The following is a 12,965-nucleotide window of genomic DNA, read 5'->3' on the forward strand; positions in this document are numbered from 1 at the left end:
TACAATGGAATACTATGCAGCTGTTAGAAAAAAGGAGGTCAAGAATTTTGTAGTTAAGTGGATGGGCATGAAAAGTTTCATGCTGAGTGAAATGAGTCAGAAAGAGAGAGACAGACATAGAAAGATTGCACTCATCTATGGTATATAGAATAACAGAGTGGGAGACTATCACCCAAGAACTGTAGAAATAAGTAGCAGGAGGTTGACTCCATGGCTTCGAGGCTGGCCTCACGTTCCGGGGAAAGGTCAACTCAGAGAAGCAATCACCAACTACATTGTAGTCGAAGGCCATGTGGGGGAAGGGAGTTGCGGGCTCAATGAGGGCTAGAGACTGAGCACAGCGGCCACTGAACACCTTTATTGCAAACCACAACAGCTAATTAGAGAGAGAGAACAGAAGGGAATGCCTTGCCACAGTGGCAGGGTGGGGTGGGGGGGAGATGGGATTGGGGAGGGTGGGAGGGACACTGGGTTTACGGGTGGTGGAGAATGGGCACTGGTGAAGGGATGGGTTCCCGAACTTTGTATGAGGGAAGTATAAACACAAAAGTGTATAAATCTGTAACTGTACCCTCACGGTGATTCTCTAATTAAAAATAAATAAAATTAAAAAAAAAATAAACACTATTTTCCTAAATTAAATGTTTTCTCGTCCTGTGATAAACTCTCACTCTACACATCTTAAATAATTGTACTTGTATTTTGTTTCTGGCTTTTGCGTCTAAGTTCTTGTTTTGTTTTGTTTCGCTTGAGGGCCACACCCTGTGATGTCCAGGTGTTACTTGTGGTTCTGCCTATGTTCAGAAATCACTTCTGGTAGGTTTGGGGGACCATACAGGGTGCCAGGAATTGAACTCAGGTCTGCCACATACAAAGTGCCCTACCCTCTGTTCTATCACTCAGGCCCCTGCATCCACATTTTTAAAGTGAGTGTATCAGTTCATAAAGATAATGCCAAGTTAGTTGAGTAAACAATGTAAACATTTGCTGTCTTTTGGTTTCTTTGGGTCAGAAAAGGGAATAATTTAGAAGAGTGGGTCTCTTAAGGTCTCTCATGAGGTTGGGGTCCAAATGTCATTCAATGCCATAATCATCTTGTTGCAGAAGTCAGCACTGGCCGGACCGCAAAGAACCAAGCAGCTTGTCCGAGAGTTGGAGAATTCAGATTTATTGCACCACTGGACGCAGCAGAGCTTGTGCCCTAAAACAGGGGCCTGAACAAGAGTAAGAGTCTCATTTTATACGGTATCTAGAGGGGTGAAGGGGCATCTGCAGGCAGCTGGGGGGAGATGCAGAAGCAGAAATGCCCAAGCAAGTCATTTGCAAAGCAAGGTTGAGGCCATCTCCAGGCCAGGAGCACTTTGGAGAGCATGAGGACCTACAGAGTGAGGCTAGGACCATCTCAGGGGCATCTCAAGTGCCATCCGTGCTGATGTCCTGTTGTCCAGATGTAAATGCCCTTGGCAACCCTGCTCCTCTGGCGTTAGTCTGCTTGAAATGAGAGCAAGGGTCTAACTTCCTCCTCGATCTGAGGGCTTGGCTGTGACCGAAAGTCCGTTTCTGAGACGACTCAGTCATATACTTGGCACTTGGTGCTGGTGACTGGCAAGAAGCTCAGCTCCTCATGCTGTAGAGCTTTCAGTAAGGTTGTTGGCAGGTAGGTCTGCTCTGCCCACCGGTTTCCTCCAGGTTGAACTAGTCAAAGGTGTAAACCAGACCCATGATGGTGTCTTTTATGAACACTCTCCAGGATCACACACCGTTGTTTCTGCCATAGCGTATTGGATATTACCAATAAGCCTTGACTCAGCCGGGAGAGGACAAGGACGGGAATATCAGATCAGGATGGGGGCGGGGCATCTTGGAAAGTGGTGGCCAGTGAGAGATTGATTTACAAATTTCTTTCCTTGAACTGATGTTGATGCTGTTCTTGAACTGATGCTTTGCTATTAGAATATACTAGAAGGGCACTTGCCTTGCAGGCAGCTGACTCAGGTTCCATCTCTGGCACCCCATATCTATCCTGTTGTGTCTCTCACCCTCCACTGGGGAGTGACCAACCCCTGATCACAGAGCCAGTTGTAGCCCCTGGGTGCTGCCAGGTATGACCCCCAAATCAAACCAATAATCAAAAAAGGGAATATACTAGCTTCGTAAAATCAATTTTCTGGTTCAGTTCTCTGAAGCAGGGGAGTAGTACCCAAACACCATTGGGTGGTGGCCCAACAGCAAACAAAAACAAAATAAACAAAATTCAGTTCTCTGGAGCAGTGTTTTGAAGATTAATTAAAAAAAATAGTAAGTATCCGGGTTGTTTTTTTTTTCACTTTTCCCATAATTTTCTCCCACTTTTTTAAACACTATGGTTTACAAAGTTGTTCACAGATATTCAATATTCCAATGCCAATCCCACCACCACTGTTAGCTTCCATCAACAGTTGTCTCCAGGAGCTAGAGCGATAGCACAGCAGGTAGGGCCTTGCACTCGGCCGACCCAGGTTTGATTTCCAGCATCCCATATGGTCTCCTGAGCACCACCAGGAGTAATTCCTGAGTGCAAAACCAGGAGTAACCCCCGTGCACCGCCAGGTGTGACCCAAAAGAAGAAAAAAAAAAACAGTTGTCTCCATTTTCCCAACCACCCCTCAAGCCTGTCCCCATTGCGGGCCCATAATAATTTATCTTATATTGCTTGTTACCACTAATTGGCTAATGGAACCGAATGATCAAAAAGTATTTCCAAAGAAGAAGAAGGAGGAGGAGGAGGAGGAGAGGAGGAGAAAATTTGTGAAAATAAGCAAACATATATTTTTAACTTCCTGTTGGGGCATAGAAGTTGCATAAAAGTTAAGATTCTTGCATTGGAAGCAACACAGCGATGCACCTGGTTTGATTCCCTGCACCTCATTGGTCCCCTGAGCATCTCCAGACACGGACCCTGAGCACAGAGTCAGGTGTGCACCCTTCCCCAAAAAAAATTTTCTTGTAATGCTTATATGTCTTTTGGTGGGGAAGACATTTGGCTTCTTATACAATTACTATTGGCTTATTCAACCTCTCTACTTTTTATTGTATCAAAGTTTGACTAATCATAATTTTTAGAAAAGTATTCATTTCTTCTGTTTTCAATTTAAATTGACATGAAGTTGATCTTTCTCTTACTATTATTGTTGTTTTGTTGTTTTTGGTGGCCTGGGGTTGAGTCTAGGTCTCATGCATGCACGGTATTTGCTTTATTGCTGAGTTATGCCCCAGGGCCAGGGATGTGGTTCTGTGGTGCAGCATTTGCCTTGCATGTGTGAGGCCTTGGGATAGTCCCTGCTGAGCCTCTTAGCACTGATGGAGGAAATCCCTGAGCACAGACTTCAGTGTAGCAAGAACCCAGGGACTAGAGAGATAGCAAAGGGGTTAAGGCACTTGTCTTGAATACATTCAACCCAGGTTTGACTCTAGTACCACGTATGGTCCCTCAAGTATCACCAGGAATGATCCCTGACTTCAGGAGTAAGCTCTAGGCATCCCTGCTATGGCCACAAAAATAAACAAATAAAAAAGAACCAAGTCAGGTGTGGCCCATAAGCAAACAAAAACTTGTTTTTGTTTAGAACAAAATATATTAGAAATGTACTCCATTTCTAATATACCTATATTTTGTTACTAAGCCTGTTTATTTGTGACATTTTTATCTTGATGAGTTTTGTTATTCATTGCTTTCTTTTTCAATGGCCATCTTTTTTATTCTTGGTTTCTACTTCAGTTAATATTTCTTGCTTACTTTAAATATGTGTTATATATGTATACACACATATAGTCTGAATTTGCTGAGCATATTTAGGGTAAGTTTAATATTTTGTGACCAAATTCATCTATAAACTTACTGAATTCATCTATAAACTTACTGAATTTGCCTAACTCCCACTGGTCTTATTCTTCTCCTTCCCAACTTTTCTTGGGTTTAGTCAGTTAAAATTTTTGCAACACTTTGTATTGCATACTGAATTAATTTTAAAGCTGACAGGAAATGTGCACTGGTGAAAAGACGGGTGTTGGAACATAGTATGACTGAAGCCCAATCATGAACAATTTTGTAACTATGTATCTCACTGTGGCTCAATTAAAAATCAAGTAAATACATAATGCTTACTTGCTTATTTTTAATTTTTTTTGCTTATTTTTAAATGCCTTATTATTGTGTTTTAAGCCAGAGAAATCACTCAAAAGGATAGAGAATATATGCTTGATATGCAGGAGTCCCAGGTTTGTTTATATTTTTCTTTTGGCTTTTTGAGTCATACCTGGCAATGCACGGGGGTTACTGCTGGATCTGCACTCAAGAATCACTCCCGGGAGTGATTCTTCAGTGCAGTTCCAGCATCATATTGGATGCCAGCGATTGAACCCAGGTAGGCCCCGTACAAGGCAAACATCCTATCCACTGTACTATCGCTCCAGCCCCAAGCCCCAGGTTGATCCCTGGTTGACCACGTGCTCTCCTGTGCACCATCAGGAGTGACTCCTAAGGACCAAGCCAGGAGAAGCCCCCAATACTGCCGGGTGCCAGATGTGGCCCAAAAAAAGCAAAAGCAAAACAAAACAAAAAATTAGAACTCTTTTTGTTTCAACCGACTAAGTTCTCAGTTTTTGTTTTCTTTTATTTTATTTTTATATACTGCTGAAAATCAAACCCAGGTCCTCATTTATACAAGGCATGAGCCCTACATAAGCTACATCCCAATTTACAAGTTTTGCTATATAGTATTTTGCTGCCATTTAGTTTGAAATTTTTTATAATTTCCATAATGGTATATTATTTTTAAAGATGAAGGTAATTTACTCTTTATTTAAAATTTTGTTTTTTATTTTATTTATTTATTTACTCTTTTTTTTAATTTTTTTAAATTTATTTTATTGAATCACCAAGTGGAAAGTTACAAAGTTCTCAGGCTTATATCTCAGTTATACAATGCTCAAACACCCATCCCTTCACCAGTGCCCATATTCCACCACCAATAAAAACAAAAACAAAAAAAAAACAAACAAACAAAAAACAGTATACATCCCACCCCTCACCCCCCAGCCCCCCGCCCCGTGCGTGAGTGATAATTTCACTTCCTTTTCTCTTTACCTTGATTACATTCCAGATTTCAACACACAACTCACTATTGTTACAGTTTCAAAACAGACTCACTATTTTTGTTGGAATTTATCCCCCAAGAATACAGCTCTATTGACAAGGAAATATTTGATAATAAGTTTTCCACTGATGAGAATGAAGAGATAAAATGTCGCACGGCCGCGGTAGGGGCCGCACGGTTTACAATTTCTGTATTATAGTAATTAAGTCCGCGGAGATTTAAGTTGGAAAATGAATCATTTCCCTTCCTGGAACAGCATGTAGCAAAAGCTTAGTTTACAGTCTCCATACATGGGTGCAAGCACTTGCTGGAACCCCAAATCCTAAAGCTGTCTCTGGTTCCCGCTCGTTCCACATCCACCAGCTGTTCAGAGGCATGGGCACCCGGGCCGAAACTCGGCCGGAGCCGAGCACCAGACCCGGCTGGGACAGCCCCGGTATCCCTCGGCTGTTTCAAGTTCAAAGCACATTTTTTTTTCCCCCGCGCCAAAAGTTCATACCTTCTCAACGGACCCACAAAATGTCGGACACCACGCCTTCTCCCGGAGGGGAGAGAGACCAAGAAGGAAGGCTATTTCCTCCATTAGCCGGCGTGGGGCAAAAGCTTAGTTCACAGTCTCCATACATGGGTGCAAGCACTTGCTGGAACCCCAAATCCTAAAGCTGTCTCTGGTTCCCGCTCGTTCCACATCCACCAGCTGTTCAGAGGCATGGGCACCCGGGCCGAAACTCGGCCAGAGCCGAGCACATAATGGTATATTTTTAACCCATTTATTTATGCTTGACTCCTCACAGTACCAAACCTAAGGGAAATTTGATATTGTTTTGTTTGGGGGCCACTCCTGGCAATGCTCAGAGCTTATCCCTGACTCTGCACTCAGGGATAACTCCTGGCAGACTCAGGAGACCATATGGGGTGCCAGGGATCGAACCCATTTCAGCTGCATGCAAAGCAAACGCCCTACCCTCTGTACTATCACTCTAGCCTGAATCTGATATTATTTTTATTAGTAATTTATCATTTACTTGCTTTGTACTCAGAGACCCTAATTCACATGGTATTGAATGACACTCTCTTTCTCTGGGAATACAATTAAGATTTTCTTAATTGCTTACATTAAGTATATTCATGATTTAAACATGTGTGATATGTATACACACATATATGCTCTAAATTTGCTGAGCATACTTTGTGGTCAAACTCACCTATAAACTTACTGCACTTTTCCTACAAGATTTCTCAGTATCTGGCAGATAGGTGCCAGATCTCCATCTCTGGGCGTTGCCTCTGTGTAATCCAATCCATTATTGCTGAAGTGCTTGAGCAGAGGTTTATGATTGTCATATCTGCTCAGCTGGGTGGATTGTTTCTCTTACCATTGTGCAATGTCTCAGTATTCTTTCACTATCCGTGTTCTTCACATTGATTTTGTCTGATATTAGCATGGTTCCACCAGTTTTATTTTGAATAATATTTGCACAAGATATGTTTGCCATCTTACTAGCTTTAATTCTTGTGCTTGGATGAGAATTTATGTGTGTCTTATTGAACTATATGTTTGGTTAATATATTTTTTATCAATTCTGCTTTTCTCTGCATTTAATTGGTTAACTCTATGTATATAAACAACGGTTACATAAATATTTTGACTTATTGATATCATTGGGCTGGAACAATAGCACAGTGGGTAGGGCATTTGCCTTGCATGCAGCCAACCCAGGTTCGATTCCTCTGCCCCTCTCAAAGAGCCTGGCAAGCTATCAAGACTATCTTGCCTGCACAGCAGAGCCTGGCAAGCTACCCGTGGCCTATTTGGTATGCCAAAAACAATAACAACAAGTCTCACAATGAAGACGTTACTGGTGCCCGCTTGAGCAAATCGATGAGCCGTTGATATCATTGTTTGCTTATTTAGTAACCTTTTCATTTTAGAAGAACTGTTTCTACCTGATAAGGTTTTTTCTATTATTGTATTTTCTTACCATTGATTTAGAAAGTATATATTATATTGTAATTCTTCAGTTTGTTCTTCAATCTTTTTTTTTTTTTGCTTTTTGGGTCACACCCGGTGATGCACAGGGGTTACTCCTGGCTCTGCACTCAGGAATTACCCCTGGCCATGCTCAGGGGACCATATGGGATGCTGGGATTTGAACCCGGGTCGGCCGAGTGCAAGGCAAACGCCCTACCCGCTGTGCTATCGCTCCAGCCCCTTGTTCTTCAATCTTAATGTTTATATCTGTTATAATTTATTTTAACAAATCTAAACATGGTCCATTTCCTATGCATTCAGCAGTCTCATGCTTTACATAATCATAATTAAATCTTTTGTCACTTAGAGGAATGTTACCGTACAAAAAATTCCATACATATAATTTGAGATTTTCTAGTAGCCACATTTTAAATAGTCACTGTTACTGTCACTGTCATCCCGTTGCTCATCAATTTGTTCGAGCGGGCACCAGTAACGTTTTTCATTGAGAGACTTATTGTTACTGTTTTTGGCATATCCAATACACACGGGTAGCTTGCCAGGCTCTGCCGCGCGGGCTCCATACTCTCGGTAGTAAGAAGGAAAATTTAAATATGTTTTACTTTGTATCTGAAGAGATATTACAGAGGGTAGGGTGTTTGCCGTGCATAAAGCTGACCCAGGTTCAATCCCTGGCACCATACAAAGACCCCTGGCCCCCACCAGGAGTGATCCCTGAGTGCAGAAGCGAGCCCTGAGCACCACCAAAAACAGAAAAATATATAATTTTTATCCCATCCAATATATTTTAAGATTATCAAATATAATTAATATTAAAATACAGAGATGGTCACACTCTTCTATTTCTACTAAGTTTAACAAATCCAATGTGCTTTTCACTGTAACTGTAACGCATTCTGTTTTCAAATAGGCACATTTTTATTGCTCCATAACTCTGCGGGACTAGTGGCGGCCATGTGTGTTTGTTTATTTGTTTGTTTGTTTGCTTGTTCGTGTTTCCCATTAGAAGAAAAGATACCTTACTAGAAGCAAAAGGCCTTAATAGGAATGGAGACCACATGAATTCAAATTCTTCCCGTAACAACACGCTAACAGTGAGTGGCTGTTAAACAGCAAGTTTAACAGTAAATGCCAGGTTAAACAGCAAGTGTTTAAGAATTTAGTTTTACTTGTTATTTAGAGGAAGAAAAATGTTGCCGATTTCCAGGTATCTCAACTCCCCCCAAATCTATTTTAGGATTATTCTGATTTAATTTTAAGGACAAAAAAATAGAGATACAAGGCCAGAGCGATAGTGTCGTGGGTAGGACATTTGCCTTGCTCTCCACCGGCCCAGGTTCAACTCCTGGGACTCCATATGGTCCCCCAAGCACTGCCAGGAGTAATTTCTGAGTGCAGAACCAGGAATAATACATGAGTATTGCCAGGTGTGTGTCCTCGACCTGCAAAATCAAACAAACAAAATAGAATAGGAGGCAAAGAACCAACAAATTTTGGAATCCAAAAAGTCACAGAGTAACAGTCTCAATACACTAGAGAAATCGGACACAAAGCCAGGCAGTCAGTGAGGACCCAGCTGGCCTGGGGTGCACAGTTCTGAAACACGACCAGGAAATCCGGGACTCTGAAAGCAGGAGCATGGCAGGGACCGGACCCAGGAAGGTGGTGTTATTATTGTTGAAATAATAATACTAAGTGTTAAGTCAAGATAGTCTTGCATGCCACAGACCCTGTGGACTGTCCAATGGCTCCAAGACACATCAGAGGCAACACAGTCAAGGCAAATCTGCAGGCCCCAGAGAAGAGACTTACAGACATTGACTTGGTAGATTCACAGGAAAATGGTCCAGACAGACCCTCAAGTCGTCAGCTCCACCTGAGAGAAACCCCACTCGTGTGGACAGCTTCCAGTCAGCTTTCCAGAAATTTATCCTAAATATTTACTAGCAGAGATCACCAGATATTTGAGTTTCCTATGAAAGCAGTCAAAAAAAGTCAATCAAGAAAGGGAATTTGGAAGTAATGAAGGATATTGGGAACAGGAAAAGAAATATAAATAGTCCCCAAATCTGTTATTAGCCCAGGATATTGCTAACTCAGTGGTAAAGGGCATACCTTGAGTGAATGAGGCCCTGGGTTCAATCCCCAGCATTAAAAGAAAAATTCTGTAATTAAAAGCAAGGAGATGGCTCAAAGAGCCAGAGCATATGCATAAGGCAGCCTGGCATGGCCAAGCATGGCTCCCATATCAAACATAAATAAATAAAAGTAAGAAAGAAATTGACCATTAATAGCCACAAATAAATAGGCAGAGATATGTAGGGCATCAAGATATGAGAGTAGAAATGAAAAACTTAGAAAGAGATTTGTAAATTTAAAAGTCAAGGGGGGCCAGAGAAATATTCCAGTGAGTAAGGTGGCCTTGCACACAGCCAGCCTGGCACCTCGTACAGTCCTCTAAGCACCGTCAGGAATGACCTCTGAGCACAAGCCAGGAGTAAGCCCTGAGCACAGCCAGATGTGACCCCAAAACAAACAAGCAAAACAAATCAAGGAACCTCTGAAAATAAGAAAGAGCAGGGAAGGGATTAAAAATAAGAGGGAAAGTGCTAGAATGATAGCACAGCTGGTAGGGTGTTTGCCTTGCACACAGCCAACCTGGGTTTGATTCCCAGCATCCCATATGGTCCCCTGAGCACTGCCAGGAGTCATTCCTGAATGCAGAGTCAGGAATAACCCCTGTGCATTGTCGGGTGTGACCCAAAAAGAAAAATAAATAAGAGGAAAAGTGAGAGCTTCAAATAATCAATCCATGGGGCTGGAGCAATAGCACAGCGGGTAAGGCGTTTGCCTTGCAAGTGGCCGACCCAGGTTCGATTCCCAGCATCCCATATGGTCCCCCTGGCACCGCCAGGAGTAATTCCTGAGTGCAGAGCCAGGAATAACCCCTGAGCATTACCGGGTGTGACCCAAAAAGAAAAAGAAAAAAACACAAACAAAAAAAAAATAATCAATCCAGAAGTTTAAACAACAAAATTGAAGGAAATTATGGAGATTAAATGGAGGAAAAAAGGACCAGTGTGAGAGAATAGCAGGTAGGGAATTTGCCTTGCATGCAGCTGACCTGGGTTTGATCTTCAGCATCCTCTAAGATCCCCCCAAGCCTGCCAGGAGTGCTCCCTGAGTACAGAGTCAAGAGTAAGCCCTGAACAGAGCTAGGGTGGCACCAAAGCCAAAATAATAATAATAATAATAATAATAGAAGAATGTGTCAAATAAGGAACTCAAGTAAAACATCTAAGATTGAAAATAATAAATAATAATAAGTGTTAAATCAAGATCTATCCCAAATGCTCTATCCCAATTGGTCCCCTGAGTCCAGCTGAGAATGATCCCTGAGCACAGAGCCAGAAGTTAATCCTGAGCAGTGCTGGATGTAGTCTGAAAACCAAAAACAAAAATAAGAACCACTGGAGAATCTATTCCGTCAAAGGGAGGGGCTGAGCCGAGAAAGAGAAGATGGGAGACACAAGATAAATAGGGAGAGGGCATAGCAAGGAGACACGGCCACTGCACCAGGAAGCTGGCTGGGGAACAGGCCTGGAGCAGGGCAGGCTCAGACAGGAGGAGGAGGAGGAGGAGAGGGGAGGCCAGAGATAGACTAAGAAAGGGATGAAACAGACGACCCGGCGTGCTCAGACACCTTAAGAAAGGAGCCACTCATAGGACTAGAAATCTGCATAAACACTTATATAATATCTATAAATTATAAATTGCATATGTAATTTGTATACCATTTTGTAAAATTATGTACAAATCTGTATAAACAAACTGATACACCATTATTATCACCTGGGGGGAAAAAACATTCTACCCCTAGGGAAATATATTCATACTATTATACAAAGGTTATGGCCCGGGGACATAGCTCAGTCAGTGGTAGAGCACATTTATCCAACAGGCATGAGACCCTTGGTTGGATTTCTGGCACAGAAAGAGAGGGGGCGGGGGGCTGGAGCGATAGCACAGCAGTTGGGCGTTTGCTTTGCATGCGGCTGAACTGGGTTCAATTCCCAGCATTCCATATGGTCCCCTGAGCACCGCCAGGAGTAATTCCTGAGTGCAGAGACAGGAGTAACTCCTGTGCATCGCCAGGTGTGACCCAAAAAGCGAGAGAGAGAGAGAGAGAGAGAGAGAGAGAGAGAGAGAGAGAGAGAGAGAACACAGTCTAGCTGCCGATAATCATCAAATGATCTCTGATTGACTGAACAATATATCACTATTTTGAAGGGAAGAGGTGGTGGATTCCAGAAAGATTTTTACAAACCACCTCACTTGGGGCTGGAGAGAGACTAGGGCACAGGCCTTGGCGACAGGAGCCCCACAGGGCTCACCAAGCACCACCAGGGATGACCCCCATCCAGTATCATGAAGTGTAGCCTCAAATAACAAAATAAAATACCGTCTCTCCTCGTGGGAAAGCAAGATGTAATTGCAAAATCTAAAAACAAAAATAAGTAAAACATAAACAAGGTATATAGAAAGAGACACTCAAATAATCAAAAGAGCAACAATGACAACGAAAGATTAGCAGGAGAGTGGGAAGTGTCTCCCACCGGGGGCTGGGAGGGCGGGGGGGTGCACGGAGCCGGCTGAGCCAGCACTGGGCCGTCATTTTTCACTATAAGCTCTGCCAATCACCTCTTGTACAACAATTCACCCAGAGCTAATCAACTTAAACTGACAAAAGACACTCGTTATCTCACAGATATTTCTGAGTTTCTGTGACTCAGAGATTCCACAGTGGTTTCGTGAGGTGGTTTTGGGTCAGGACCTCCTGGGAGTGGCCCAGCACAATTCCGGTCAGGGCGGTGTGGATCTGAGCGCCTGACTGAGGCAGAGGGACCTGTCACAGAAAGCTCAGCCGGGGATGGCGCTGGGCCTGCCCCTGAGCCCAGGCTTCCCCCACGACATCTACCTGCCCCCAGTGAGCGAGTCTAGAGAAACCCAGGTGCAAACCATGATGTCTTTCATTATCTGACCTCAGAAGTCACAGAACAGTTTTCTCCATCACATATATTTATTTGAGGCACCAAGATTGGCAACACCTGTGAGGGTTTTGTGCATGCGGCATTCCATCCCAGAGGAGATGGGAAAAACGGGACCCTCGTCCACTCCTAGTGGGAATGTTCAACCTTTTAGGAAAGCGACATGGACACTTCTCAGAAAACTAAGACTTGAGTTTCTAGGTGGCCTTACAGTTCCTCTTCTTGGCATCTCCCACAGGGACCCAAAAACTCTACTGAGAAGAGACAGCTGGGCTCTGATGGTCATGGTGGCATTATTCGCAATAGCCAAAATTTGAAGACAACCCAAGCACCCAAGAACAGAGGAGTGGATAAAGAAATTATGACGCATATACACAGTGGAATACTACTTATACACAGTGGAATACTACTTAGCCATGAAGAAAGACAAAATCATGCAACTTGCTGATCTGGCTGATCTGGAGGGTATGGTGTTGGGTGAAGTTGGTCTGAAGGACAGGCACATACCAGGAAAAATGAAGTCACATTTAAAAATTAAGCTTATAGAATGGTTGCGTTCATTTGTGGGATGTGGAAAAAAGAACATAGTATGAGACTATTAGAAGGACAGTAGAAATGAGAGCCATGAGGACTGGTCCACAGTTGGAAGTTTTACTACAAGCGGTAAAGGGAGGAGGGAAGTTCGTATAGTGAAGTCAGCTAGGATGGTGATACTTGGCAGTGATCACTCTGGACAAGAACTGAGTGCTGGATGGAGCTAAAGGAATAAACGTAATAACCTTTCAGTAC

The sequence above is a fragment of the Sorex araneus genome, chromosome 2, assembly GCF_027595985.1.
Source record: "Sorex araneus isolate mSorAra2 chromosome 2, mSorAra2.pri, whole genome shotgun sequence".
Lineage (NCBI taxonomy): Eukaryota > Metazoa > Chordata > Mammalia > Eulipotyphla > Soricidae > Sorex > Sorex araneus.